At 29.4% G+C, this 13,692-nt stretch overlaps 1 pseudogene; it reads right to left on the reverse strand.

The window, feature by feature from the left end:
- Positions 1-7,258: 7,258 nt before the first annotated feature.
- On the reverse strand, positions 7,259-9,568 carry LOC115696315 (uncharacterized; annotated as a pseudogene).
- Between the last annotated feature and the right edge of the window lie 4,124 nt (positions 9,569-13,692).

The raw sequence follows: 13,692 nt of genomic DNA on the forward strand, positions 1-13,692 counted from the left end.
AAACCCATTCGACACATATGCGCGCCACCACCGCTCCTCAAGTCGTTCTCAGTCAAACTGCCAACACAACCACCACTAAATCGAATGAAAGGTACCATTTTTTTTTAAAAAAAAATATATATTTTTCATTGTTCTAAAATTTGTGAACATTCTGGTGAAAAATTTGAACTTTTAAATCTGTTTATGTGGTATGTGTATTTTTTTTTTACAGTGTTATCGATATGATATTGATTAAAAATCACTTGGTTAGTTGAACGTTTTAAGTTAACTAATTTTTTAATATTTTTTAATGTTTATCGATAAGAAATTAACATATTATCTGTGATTTGTCGATGGATTTGTTAGAGATTGTGGTTGTAAATTAATTTTTAAATGTCTTGAGTTTGTTGTCGAATATCGACATTTTATCTATGGTGTATCAATAATTTTTGCTTAGGTTTTGTTTTTTAAGAATTTTGAGTTTGTCGATAGGATATCGACATTTTATCTATAGTTTATGGATAATTTTGGCTAGGTTATGATGTTTTTAAGAAATTTTAGTTTGTAGATAGGATATCAATATTTTATTTATGGTTTATTGATGATTTTGATTAGATTTTGATGTTTTTAAGAATTTTGAGTTTGTCGATAGGATATCGATATTTTATCTATGGTTTATCGATAATTTTACTTAGGTTTTGATTTTTTTTTTAAGTTTTGAGTTTATCGATAGTATATCGATATTTTATCTACGGTTCATCGATAATTTTTCTTAGGTTTTGAATTTTTTAAGAATTTTGAGTTTCTCAATTGAAGGAAACCATTACTTATGAAGAATGGCTCAATGTAATGCAAGAAGAATTTAATCAGTTTGTTCGCAACAAGGTTTGGATTTTGGTTCGAAGACCAAAAAGTATCAATGTGATTGGAACAAAATGGATCTTTAAAAATAAAAGTGATGAATTTGGTACAATTGTGAGAAACAAAGCTCGATTGGTGGCACAAGGCTGTACATAGGTAGAAAGTATTGACTTTGATGAAACTTTTACTCCAGTATCAAGATTAGAATCTATTCATTTGTTATTGTGTATTGACTTTTGGGAAACTTGACTTTTCATTTTTCTTATTTATGATTTCGGTTTTCCCTTGTTTAGAGAAGATCATATAAACTGTATTTGGCAGGTTTGAAGTCCAAATTTGTGGTCTTGGTACAATTTGGAAAGTTTTCTTTCTGATCCTGATCTCTGCTGCTGTATAGTCTGATTCTAATGCTGTAAATCAGAAATTTTTTTAAGAAAGTTTTGTACAGCTGGGAAATTGTTTTTGTAGCTGTCTCTAGGGTTGCTATGTTCTATAAATAGAACCTAGAGAGTAGCTAAACGATTTACCTAATCTAGTTTTTTTTTTTCTGCATATTTTCTTATTTGTAAGGAGAGAGTTCTTTTTGTGAGAACCTAGTTGTTCAGCTAGGTTTTAGTGTTTATGTTATTGTTCTTATACTGCTCTTAGGATCGGTTGAAGAACTTGAATGAACAAGAGAAGTGTCTTAGGGAGAAGACTAGTTCAAGCCTTACTTCGGGAGAAAGTATGCACTCACTCATCAAAGACAAAGGGAGTTCGCTGTTTGGTGGTGTTTCGAAATCAGATTTGTGAAGTGAATTGCAAAGGATTGCGGCAAAGATTTAGAGGGAGTCTAAACTTCTTTAAGTCAATTGTATTTGTAATTATTTGAGACTTTACTAATTAATTAATTTCATTCTCTAGACGTGGTCCTGTGGACTAAGAGTGTTTGAAAGAAAACTTATACCAAGTATAATTCTTTTATGTCAAGTTATTTTAAATTCTGCATTTATTTATTTCTCGTTCTGGTTTGATTTTGCAAATTTGTGTTCTGCTGTGATAGAATTGCAATTTGTTGCTAGAGACTGTTATATTTGTGTTTTACTAAAATTTAGTAAAATTATATATTGACATTTCCAAAAATAATGTTTTTCAAATAACATGAGAATGGTGCCATTGAGAGGGTTGTCATTGCTTTGAGAAATAACTGAGTGTCTTAGAGAGTTATTTGAAAAATTTAGATAATAGACCAAAAATTTGAAAAAAAAAATTATTAAAATACATCAATACAAAAAAAAAAAAAATCATTTTCTACTCTATGAACTTTTTTATTTATAAAAATACCTCTTTAGTAAAAATAATAAACCATCTTTTTGGTTGTTTTATAGTTGTATTATAGTTGTCATGAAATTGTTCTTCTGGTTATTTTTTGTTGTTTTATGGTTTATTTATAGTTGTCCTAAGGTTGATTACTTTTACTCGTTGTATTTTAGGTTTTTTTTTTTTTTTTTTTAAGCGATAAAATTGAAAATAAAACATAAAAAAAAAAATAGTATTTTAGAAATTTTAATTATATTTTATAGTCATTTATTTTTATAATGTATAGTTACCATATTTTAAACTTTTCTTTTTACTAAAATTATCATATTTTTTATCATAAATTTTTTATGCAAAAATATAAAAAAACCTAAATTATTTTTCTTCAATAGTTTTGCATTTACCCCTTATATTACAATTGACGTACTTTATATGTGGGCCAATAATTTCCATATGTTTACATGTTAAACATATGCAATTGTATGCATATATCAATCCTATTATTTTAACTTTACAAAAAGTTGGTCTATGCAAACTTTACAAAGCTGCAATTTAACTAACTTTTTGACTCTAACGAAAGTTAAGCTTTATTATGAACAAAGAAACAAAGGTAACCTGTTAAAGTTATAATAAAAACATGCATTTAAAGACGGGATTGTTTTACAAAAACATAAAAACAAAAAAAAAAATTACAAAAATATGGTTTTACGAAATTTTTAATATTTTTACGATTTTTTTGATTTTATTTACAGAATATACAGTCTTTTTATGTTGTAATCTTGTTAATTTGTTGTTGATTTTTTGTTATATGTATGTTATTTTTATGTTACTTTTATGTAGTTTTATTGTTGATTTTATGTTATTTTTTAGAAAACCGTAAAAATATAAAAAAAAAATTAAAACGTAGAAATGTAATTATTTTATAAAAAATAGTACCGTGTGTGGTCCACAAACATATTTAGGAGATAATATGGGCCGAAGTAGCCATATTTCTATCAAAACCAGCTAAAATTTGGCCCAGTTGTAAATGAACAATAATAAAACATTTACTCTTTACACGTGGGGTTGGACAGTGGTATTAATGTCTTTATCTTTTATGTGTCGAGAGCTTTAGAAAGGTCAGTACCTGCCCAGTTTGGCCAATGAATCATGATGATCATTTTTGTTGTTGTAATTAATTAATTTTGGAATAAAAGCCTAAATTTAGTAACACTGTTTTCTATTAATTGTTTTGATAAAATGATATCACAAGGAAATGTGTACTAATTTTAAAAGAGAAATTTGTTGAGTTCTAGAGTAATGTCTCCTTAAAGTTCGTACAAGTTCTGCTAATCGAGCTGCACATGTTGTTGCACGTCAGTCTTGTTGGTTTGCTGAGCGTATGTTCACGAAGGAGAATGTTCCTTTGGAACTCAAAATTATACTTTTGAGCAATTGAGTTTATGAAGTTAATTTTTCATTTAAAAAAAAAAATGAGAAATTTGATATTCCATTCTTAAATGGTATACATGGCCTTTTAGTATACCACTTAAAAATAATAAGCAAAATATACTTTCAATACTATTAAACCTCAAGAATACCTTTCCCATTTAAAAAGCACTCTCTCTAACTCTCACACTCTCTTTATCTAACTACCACCTTCCCTCCCAAACGTTTTGGCCCCCATCTCCAGTGCTCCACTATCCCGAAAAACCAACCCTCCATCTCACATTATCCAGCTCGCACTGAAGACAAACCCCATTGCCTGTCACATTGATGCCGACTTCCAGTACTGTGAAACCCACAAAACCCACGACAACCACCCAAAAGCCCTAAAATCGAGGGCCAACTGTCAAGTCCACCACATTTAAACTGTCGTCGACGTGGATAACTACAATACCCAAGCCACCCACTATCGATTCTCATCCATTACTGACGTGAATAATAATTCAATTGTGTGAATATTGAGGGGCTCCCTGTGATGTTTAACGACATGTTTGCGACATGTTACAATTTCTTGAAGTTTCTGTCTAGCTATTTGGACAATTTTTGTTGATTTTTTGCATTTTATCGATTTATTGCGGTATCGTTTTTGACGTCTTACGATATCAACAACAACAAAATAGTTATTGTTAGACATCACCAACAAGGTCGCAAGACATCAATAAAATATAGAAAACCAACAAAAATAATCCAAACAAAAAAACCAAACAGACATAAATCTCAAGAAATCATAACATGTCGTTAGCCATCACAATGAGCTCAAAAGTGCATTCTTTTGTTGCTAATATCGCCAACTATGTCGCTAATATTATTGTTTGCGACATTTTACGATGACAACTTCCGGTGATATGAAAACCAAGAAATCCACGACAACCACCCCGAAGCCCCAAAATTGAGGGCCAACCATCAAGTTCCCTACACTTAGACTGTTGTCGACGTGGATAACAATACCCGAGCCACCCACCGTTGATTCTCATACACCCACCGACATGGATAACAATACTCAATTGTGTAAATATTAAGGGGCTCTCTACGATGTCTAACGACTTGTTTGCGACATGTTACACTTTCTTAAAGTTTCTGTCAATTTGAATAATTTTTGTTGGTTTTTTGCATTTTATCGATTTGTTGCGATATCGCTTTTAATGTCTTACAATATCAACAACAATAGAATAGTTATCATTAGACTTTGCCAACAATATTGCAAGACATCGATAAAATGTAAAAAACTAACAAAAATAATCCAAACAAATAAATCAAATAGATAGTTTCCTCAAATAAATCAAAACATGTCGTTAGACATCACAATGAGCCCAACAGTGCATTCTTTTTTTGTTGATATCACAAACTGTATTGCTAATATTATTGTTTGCGACATTTTATGATATCATTCAACACTTTCCATAAATGTTTTGTGATGCAGGACTAAAATTTATTAATAAATGTCGTTAAATAGGGGTGTTCACGAATTGGTTTGGTCCGGATTTTCATAGTTTTTGAACCAAACCAGTATAATGGTTTTTTCAATATTAGAAACCAAACCAGACCAAAAAATTTCTCAAACCAAACCAAACCATTAAGAAAACGGTTTGGTTTGGTTCGAAACTACGGTTTATGTGGAATTGATAATTATTGTACTATTTTTACTAAGTTTTTAATTTTATTTTTCAAAATACATATTTAATAATAAATCTATAAGATATAAATAATGATATAAAAATATTCTCAAAAGTCAAACATAACATAAAAATCTAAAATTCATCATGCAATAAAAAACTTGACACACAAAAAAGTTCTGAATTATACATATAGTCATTTATAAAAAATATATAAATTAGTTATTTATTATAAACGGTCCGGTCCGGTTTAACCGTTAACTATTTATTACGAACCGCAACCGAACCATTACGACGTAAACGGACCGCATTGACCAAACCACTAAAAACGGTTTCCTCGGTTACGGTTTACAATGGTTCGGATTGTAGTGGTCCGGATTTAAACCGCGGTTTCCCGGTTTATATGAACAGCCCTATCGTTAGACATCAACAGTGACGGTGAATGACACTATCATCGTAACATATCGCAAACAACATTGCAAAACATTGTTTATTATCTAACACACAAATATCCAAGGCTATATCGCGACACATCGATAAATATCCTGAAATATCATCCTTAACCTCTGACTAGAACTAGTATCGCTTGATATTGCTAAAGGTATCGCTAAACATCATTAAAACACAAAAAAAAAAACCAAGAAACAGAGAATACATTGCAGATACATAATTACCAAAAAAATAGATGTGTAGACTATACATATCAAACTCAATACAACTAAATCTAACAACAATTGATAAAGAAATTACATACTCATTATTTTTTTGTAAGGATGTGATTCTTAAATGGCAATTTCAATAATTTCCTTAGTGCAAGGTCTTTGTGTATGGATAACGAGGGGAGCACTGACGAGAGTGTTCTGGAGGGTGACTGTGTGTGGGTGTGGTGATTGTGGCCTTTCTAAAGAGAGAAATTGGTTTTTAATTATAAAAGGGCATAATTGAATTAAAAAATTATTAGTAGCATATTCTTTCATTGTGTTAAACAAGTGGTGTATTAAAAGATCATGCACACTATTTAAGCATGGTATATCAAATTTTTCTTTCGAAACAAGCATATATTTAAATTAAAATTTGTGTGTAGCTAAAGTTGGTGAAATTCTTTATTAATCTCTTTTTGATTGAGTGTTGGATATACAATAAAATGTTGGATGAGAATAAAAAAATACATGAAGAAAAATAATAAAAAAAAAGTTGCTTATTTGATAACTTATTAATATATAATTGGGTTTTTTTTTTATTAATAGTAATGACACTAATAAAAATAATAATAGGATTATATACATATATATTTTTTTTTGTTGTGGGATGAATATTCCATATTTGTAAGTTTTAGTGAGGTTCATGCACAACAAAAAGCTAGTATTATTCATATCATTGGGTTTATATATATTATTTATAATAAAATAATATTTTGTATGAGTTTGCTATTTTTATTTTGTTGCTAGGAAAATTATATGTAATGTGTAATTAGTTTAGGTAAAGAAAAATTTTAGTGTAAGTTTAATAGTTTTGGAAAAAAATTAGCATAGCTCAGGTAAGTTTAATTTTAAATTTTAATATTACAAATTTTATTTGATATTAGAATAATTAAAAACTTTAAATTTTTTGTATTGATGTGTTTAGAATATGGTAGGTTTTGAAGAGACCAGGGCCGTCTTAAATATTGTGGGGGCCCTGTTTTAATAATAAAAATTAGGCCCCTTATAAAAAAAAAAATTATAATTTGCAAATAATATTTTTAAATATTATTATAGTAAGATAATATATTTTACAAAATTAAGCACAAATAAACTCAAATATTTTTATTAAAATTGTTATTATTTTTAATATAACTTCAAGCTGATATCAGCCTTCTACTTAAAAAGGGCCATCCTTCGAACACTCTTTGAAGCAAATTCATCAACCAACTCTTCAAATTTTACCGTCTCCAAAACATCATTTTCGATCGCTATTAATGCTAATCCATTAAGCCTTTCTTGTAACAAGGTAGACCGCAAGTAAGACTTTAACAACTTTAATTTTCAAAAACTTCTTTCTGCAGAAGCAACTGTCACAGGAATAGTCAACAAAATTCTATATGCAATAATTGTATTCGGAAAACAATCTATGCCTTTCAAAAAATTTAATATGTCAATAGCTCTCATTTTTTCTCTTGGCAAGATTTGTCTTAATAATTTCAACTCCACACATAATTCATTCCCATCAATATCAGATTGTTCATTATGTTTCAATGCCTTTTCAAAATGACTACAACAAGACTTCAAATTTGCATTGTCTAACGATTGTAACTTGTCAGAAGTAAATAAGAAACCAAAAATATTTTCATAATCTTGATATTGTTCAAATCTCTTAGTAAGAGAAACAATGGCTTGGTCAATAAGGTAAAGAAAATAATTAATTCTAAGAGATTCCTCTCCAGATAACTCAACAAATGTGGTATTCAAATTTTCATCAAATTGCTTTTTTCTTCGAATTATGCGCCTTTGAGGAAAAACTGGATCGATATTCATTTCAATAGCAATTTCCTTAGCACTATTCAAGGCATTATAAAAACATGTTTCTCTATATCGCTCAAAAAAAGAAATTAACTCCTTTATTTTATCCATAGCAACATCAATAAGCATATCCTTTGATTGTAAAAGCTTGCTAACCAAATTAATTGAAGATAAGATTTCAAACCAAATAATAATTGCTATTACAAACTCAAAATCACCAAGTTCATTTGTTGCTAAGGATTTTGCTTCACTTCTGATTTTAGAATCAAGTCCATCATTTTCTGACACTTCACGTAAAGCTTCTCTAAAATCTAACATTTGAGATCTTATAGCCTTAACACTATCTACACGACTCTCCCAACGAGTGGATGACAATGGTTTCGGAGTCAATCCTTTCACATTATCTTTCAAAATTTGCCATCTCTTAGTAGAATTCGCAAAAATCGTATAAATGCGTTGAATAACTCCAAAAAAATCTCTAGCTTTACTACATGATTCAGCCATATCACACAAAATCAAATTAAGACTATGACAACCACAAGGAGTATAAAAGGCTCTTGGATTTATGTCTAAAAATTTCTTTTGAACACCTTGATGTTTTCCTTTCATATTTGATCCATTATCATAACCTTGCCCTCGCACATCAAATATATCAAGATCAAGTTTTTTTAGCTCATTTTGTAGCACATCAAAAAGTCCTTGACCAGTTGTATCATTCACATTTAAAAATCCTAAAAAAGATTCTTCAATGCTAACAGAATGTGAAGAAACATCCACATATCTCAATATCAAGGACATTTGCTCTTGATGACTAACATCAGGAGTACAATCAAGTATCACAGAAAAATATTTTGCTTGTTTAACTTTTTTAATGATTTCAGTTTTGATTGCAGAGCCAAGCAAAAGTATTAATTCGTTTTGGATGTTATGTCCTAGATAATGAATGTGAATATCGTCATTTGTAATGCGTTTAACATGTTCTTGGATAACAGGATCAAACTCTGCCAATATTTCAATTAAGCCTAGAAAATTACCATTACCATTTTGATACAATTTCTCATTAGATCCACGAAAGGCGAAATTATGTTTAGCAAGAAATTTAACTATTAAAATAATTCTTTGTAAAACTTTTTTCCAGTGATCTTTTTCTTTTTCAATTAGTCTTTGAGTCGCTTTATCAATTGTTTGATTCTTTTGGAGTCTTAGACGCAATTCATACCAAGTGGTCATATTTTTAACATGTTCCATGCTTATCTCATGCTCTCTAAGTCTTTCACCAATATCTACCCAATCACTAAAGCCTTCATTTATTAATTGTCCTCTAACAATCCCTGCTTTAAAAACTTTGCAACAAAAACAAAATACTCTATCTAACTCTTTTGAATAAACAAGCCAATCTCTATCACACTTCTCTCCATTTGATAAAACTCTAGTATACAAATTAGCAGTGAATCGTCTAGAAAATTTACCCTTAGGGCCAGTCATAATAGAACAATCTCTTTTTGGACCCTTCATCACTAATAAATCAATCATTTTTGGATCAATAGCATCCCAATTTCGGATCAAATATATCAAGTAAATTTTTAAATGAGTTTGTTTGCTCCGCATTGTCATTATTATTATCCTCTAAAATTTTATTTTCGAGTGAATTATTCAAATGATCATCATTGCAATTTTCAGAATCAAAATTTTGATTTTCTATATTATCATTTTCAATAGGCACATCACCTGTATTTTTCACATTATCATTTTCAATAGGCATGTCACCTCTATTTTCCACATCATCATTTTCACTATGATTCTCAATAATAGGCAGCATATTTTCAGAAATTTCAACATCAACAACATTATGATTATGATTTTCAAAAAAAAAATTGTGGTTCTTTTATAATAAATTTGTCAAGAGCTCCTCTTTGAGATTGAGTTAACTCCTCAATTTTTTTCTTTTTCTTACGTTTTTCATACCCAGACTCATATTTTTTAATTTTAAGAGACATAGTAAAAAAAAAACAACAACAACTAATATAATATTTCAAAGAACAATTAAGACAGTAATAATTATTATTTGGAAGTTCAAAAAGGGATGAAAGAACCTGATGTTTGCTGCTATTCCGTCTTCAAAGTTAAAACGTCAAATTGAGAAAATTCAAAGTCGCCAATTGCCCAATGCCCATTTGAAATTAATTTCTGATTTATGCAATAATATTTCTGCAATAAGTAAATTTATTAATAAACAGTAATTAACTAATTAACAATTAACAATTAATCTCAATTAAAAAAAAAATTTGACAAAAATATGATTGATTGGCGGTATTAAACAAGGGTGAATTTACATCATATACAGAGTACATACTTCTTTTTCTCCATTAGTTTCAGCATTATATAAATAGGTACATTTAGTTTTTTTAAAAAATAAAAGGTAAAAAAACAAGGAAGAAGAAACTAGCTAACTACTAATATATGAATATTATTGATGATGGCTAGTAGATTAAATATAACAAAAATACAGATTTAAAAATAACAAACAACTTAGATAAAATGAGCAAAGAGTAAATATTAAACACATACCTTATATTAATCGTTGATAAATTTGCCTCAAGAAATTTCAATGAATGATATTATTCTCTAATTTTTTTTTATTTTATATTTTCTATCAAAGAAAAGAAAACTTAAAATATAGATTAGAGCAAAATATATGTAATGCCTTTCCTCTCAATTCTCTGAAACAATTTTAATTTTTAATTTTGATGAAAAGCTTAAATTAGATATTTATATATAGTCATATAAAAGGTTTGAAAAAAAAAAAAAACTAAATAACATTAATAAATTTTAAAAGAATTGTACCGTTACTTACATTGCTAGCCTATAAATTAGGGAATTTAAAGATAACGGCAAGTTAATTTTTAAAAAAAAAATGATTGAAATGGTATTTAAAATGAGAGAAAATCATTCAGCCCCTAAATTCTAGGCTTTGACCAATATATAACTTAACAAAAAAAAAAAAGAAAAAAAGAAAAAACCAAAACAAATAGCACACGTAGGCAAGTTTCTCTTAACTTAATTATAGAAAATATGGGCCCTTTCTTTGTTTGGGCCCTGTGCAGTAGAACTGCCTGCACACCAATAGGGCCGGCTGTGGAAGAGACCATTCAACACATTTTCTGTGGTTGTACAAACGGTTGTACAAACAGTAATAAAATTTTGGAAGATCTTTAGAAATGGTTGAATTGGAACACTTTAGCTTTTAACTGTTCAAGATCTTTTGAAGTAGATTTGTAAGAGCAAAATGTCAAAGTGTAAACGCTAAGTATATGCAACAATAGTAGTTGCTGCAGCATATCATATTTAAAAAGTAGAAATCAAATTTTTTGGAACCACAGTGTGTAGTGTTCTCATGTAATTGTCAAGCAAGTTAAGTATGAGGTTAATTAGAAGTAGAATACAACTTCAATCGCCAAATCAAAGTTCTGCAATAGATAGAGAATGGACTACTCAGCTGTAAATATGCACTACTAAAAACTCAAAATTCTCGATAGTTTTATAGTGTCGGGTAAAGAATTCTCGACAGTTTATAAAACTGTCGCCTATACGAGCGTTACGAATATTGGGTAGAATAGGCGACGGTAGAAAGATGTCAGTATAAAGAATTCCCAACAGTTTAAAACTGTCAGCTATAGTCGAGACTATAGGCCATGGTTTAAAACCGTCGCCTATAGTATAGGCCACAGTTTAAAACAGTCTCTTATACTATAGGCGACGGTTTTAAACCCTGGCCTATAGTATAGCCTACGGTTTTAAACTGTCACTAGAGCGGATTTTCCAAAAAAAAATAAAAAATCATCGCCTTCATCCTCCTCGAAACAAAGATGGGAGTTTCGTTTGGCATTAAGATCCCCGAATAGTCGATATCTCCGATGATTTGTGAAATAAAAAATATCAAAAATACATAAATCCCAAAATTAAAAAAAAAATAATAAAGAAGTTATGAGAAAGAGTGGACGAGAGAGAGAAGACTAATCAGTGCTCATGGTGGCTTGTGGTTGAACGTTTATCTTCGGATGAGAGAGAGAGAGAGAGAGAGAGAGAGAGAGAGAGAGAGAGAGAGAGAGAGAGAGAGAGAGAGAGAGAGAGAGAGAGAGAGAGAGAGAGAGAGAGAGAGAGAGAGAGACGAGTGATGGTGGTTCTCTTGATGGAGCTCGGTACCATGGATGATCATGGTGGAGCTTCAACAGACTATCATCTATGGTGGAGCTCGTGAAAGAGAAAGTGAGAAAGAGAGAGTGAGAGACGAGAGATGATTGATAGTGCTCGTGGACTGCCGTCTATGAGAAAGAGAGACAGAGAACTCTAGAGAGAGAGAGAGAGATCGACATTTTGAAAATGTATTGATTTGAAAAATTTTAGATTTAAAACATGTTATATTGAAGCGAGGGAAAACACATTATTTGAAAAAATTTAGATTTGAACTAATTGCCGACGGTTAAAAATTGTGGCCTATAACACTATAGGCGACGGTTTTAAACCGTTGGCAATTCTCCTTGAAAAAAAAAATTTAATTTTTAAGACACGCTTAAAAACCGTCAGGGATAATACTATAAGAGATGGTTTTAAACTGTGGTCTATACTATAGGGGACGGTTTAAAACCGTGGCCTATATAGGCCACAGTTTTTAACCGTCGGCAATTTCCATTTTAAAAATAAATTCACAATTTTTAAGGCACACATAAAACCGTTGGAAATACATCACGCGTGTTTAATTAAAACCGTCAAGAATACTTAAATTTTTCCGACAATTTTAAATACTAACTTAATTTTTTTAGCGAGTGTCTCCAAAAAAAGCATTTTTTTAACCGTCAGGAATAGTGGTTTTTGTAGTAGTTATAGATAGAAACCTTTAGGCTATGTGGTGTTGCTGGTTTGTATATAACAATTTGTGAAATGAATACATACTCATCTGATTCACCAAAAAAAAAAAAATATATGTTAGGTTGTTTTTACAAGTCTTACGTGCTTATTTATTAATGGTTTTTTTAGAATATGTGCAGATATATTGTTAAGTATTTCTTTGGAGCAATACTAGACGATATATATATAAATATATATATATATATATTTGAAGTTGAGATCTTAGAATTCAAAAAGTATATTTCATTTCTGAGTTAGACAAACTTAGCCTCTTACTGAGCTCGGATTTGTCCAACCCAAGATGCATGACTACCTACAAATAGAGCAATCTCAACACCAAGAAAGAAATTCGATTTTTTAAAGAGCTAATTAAATATCACTGCAAAAATTGTAACAAAAACTCCATTGCTAAAAGCTTAATAGTACTGACTCGTGAACCAAAATTCATTAACGCTCCAATCACTTATTTGTCTCAATATTTTTTGTGTTTCTTTTTTTTTTTTTTTGCTCTAAATCCTTGTAACTTACTTATTTTTAAAAAACTCGGTAAAGACAAGTATTTAGAATGAAGAAGTTATATTTGCACCCCAATAAGTTATAAATACACCCCAATTTACATAAAAGTTTTAATTACATTTTTGTACAAATTACCAAAATATACAACTTCAAATGATGAGTTTATTTTAACTTTTATTTTAATAATTACACCTCATTTGCTTTTAAAAGTAAAATTATCCCCTTCAAGTCTTAAAAAAGAATCATTAATGGAGGATAATAATTGAGGTTTTATCAATAAATAAAATTTAATATAAGCATAAAAAAATTATATGTTTAACTATTTTATTAAATTTATATAATCTCTAATTTTTTTGTATTTTATTTTCGTATAAATCTAACTTATATTATATCTATAAACTAATATAAAAGAATTCATTCATTTACATCATTTTTTCGACCATAGAATCTTTATTTATTGTTATACATATGAAAAAATTGATTGATATTTTTAATTATAATTATAAAAAGAGAGATGTATATGTAAGTGCATATATTGA

Source organism: Cannabis sativa, chromosome 7 (genome assembly GCF_029168945.1).
Source record: "Cannabis sativa cultivar Pink pepper isolate KNU-18-1 chromosome 7, ASM2916894v1, whole genome shotgun sequence".
NCBI lineage: Eukaryota > Viridiplantae > Streptophyta > Magnoliopsida > Rosales > Cannabaceae > Cannabis > Cannabis sativa.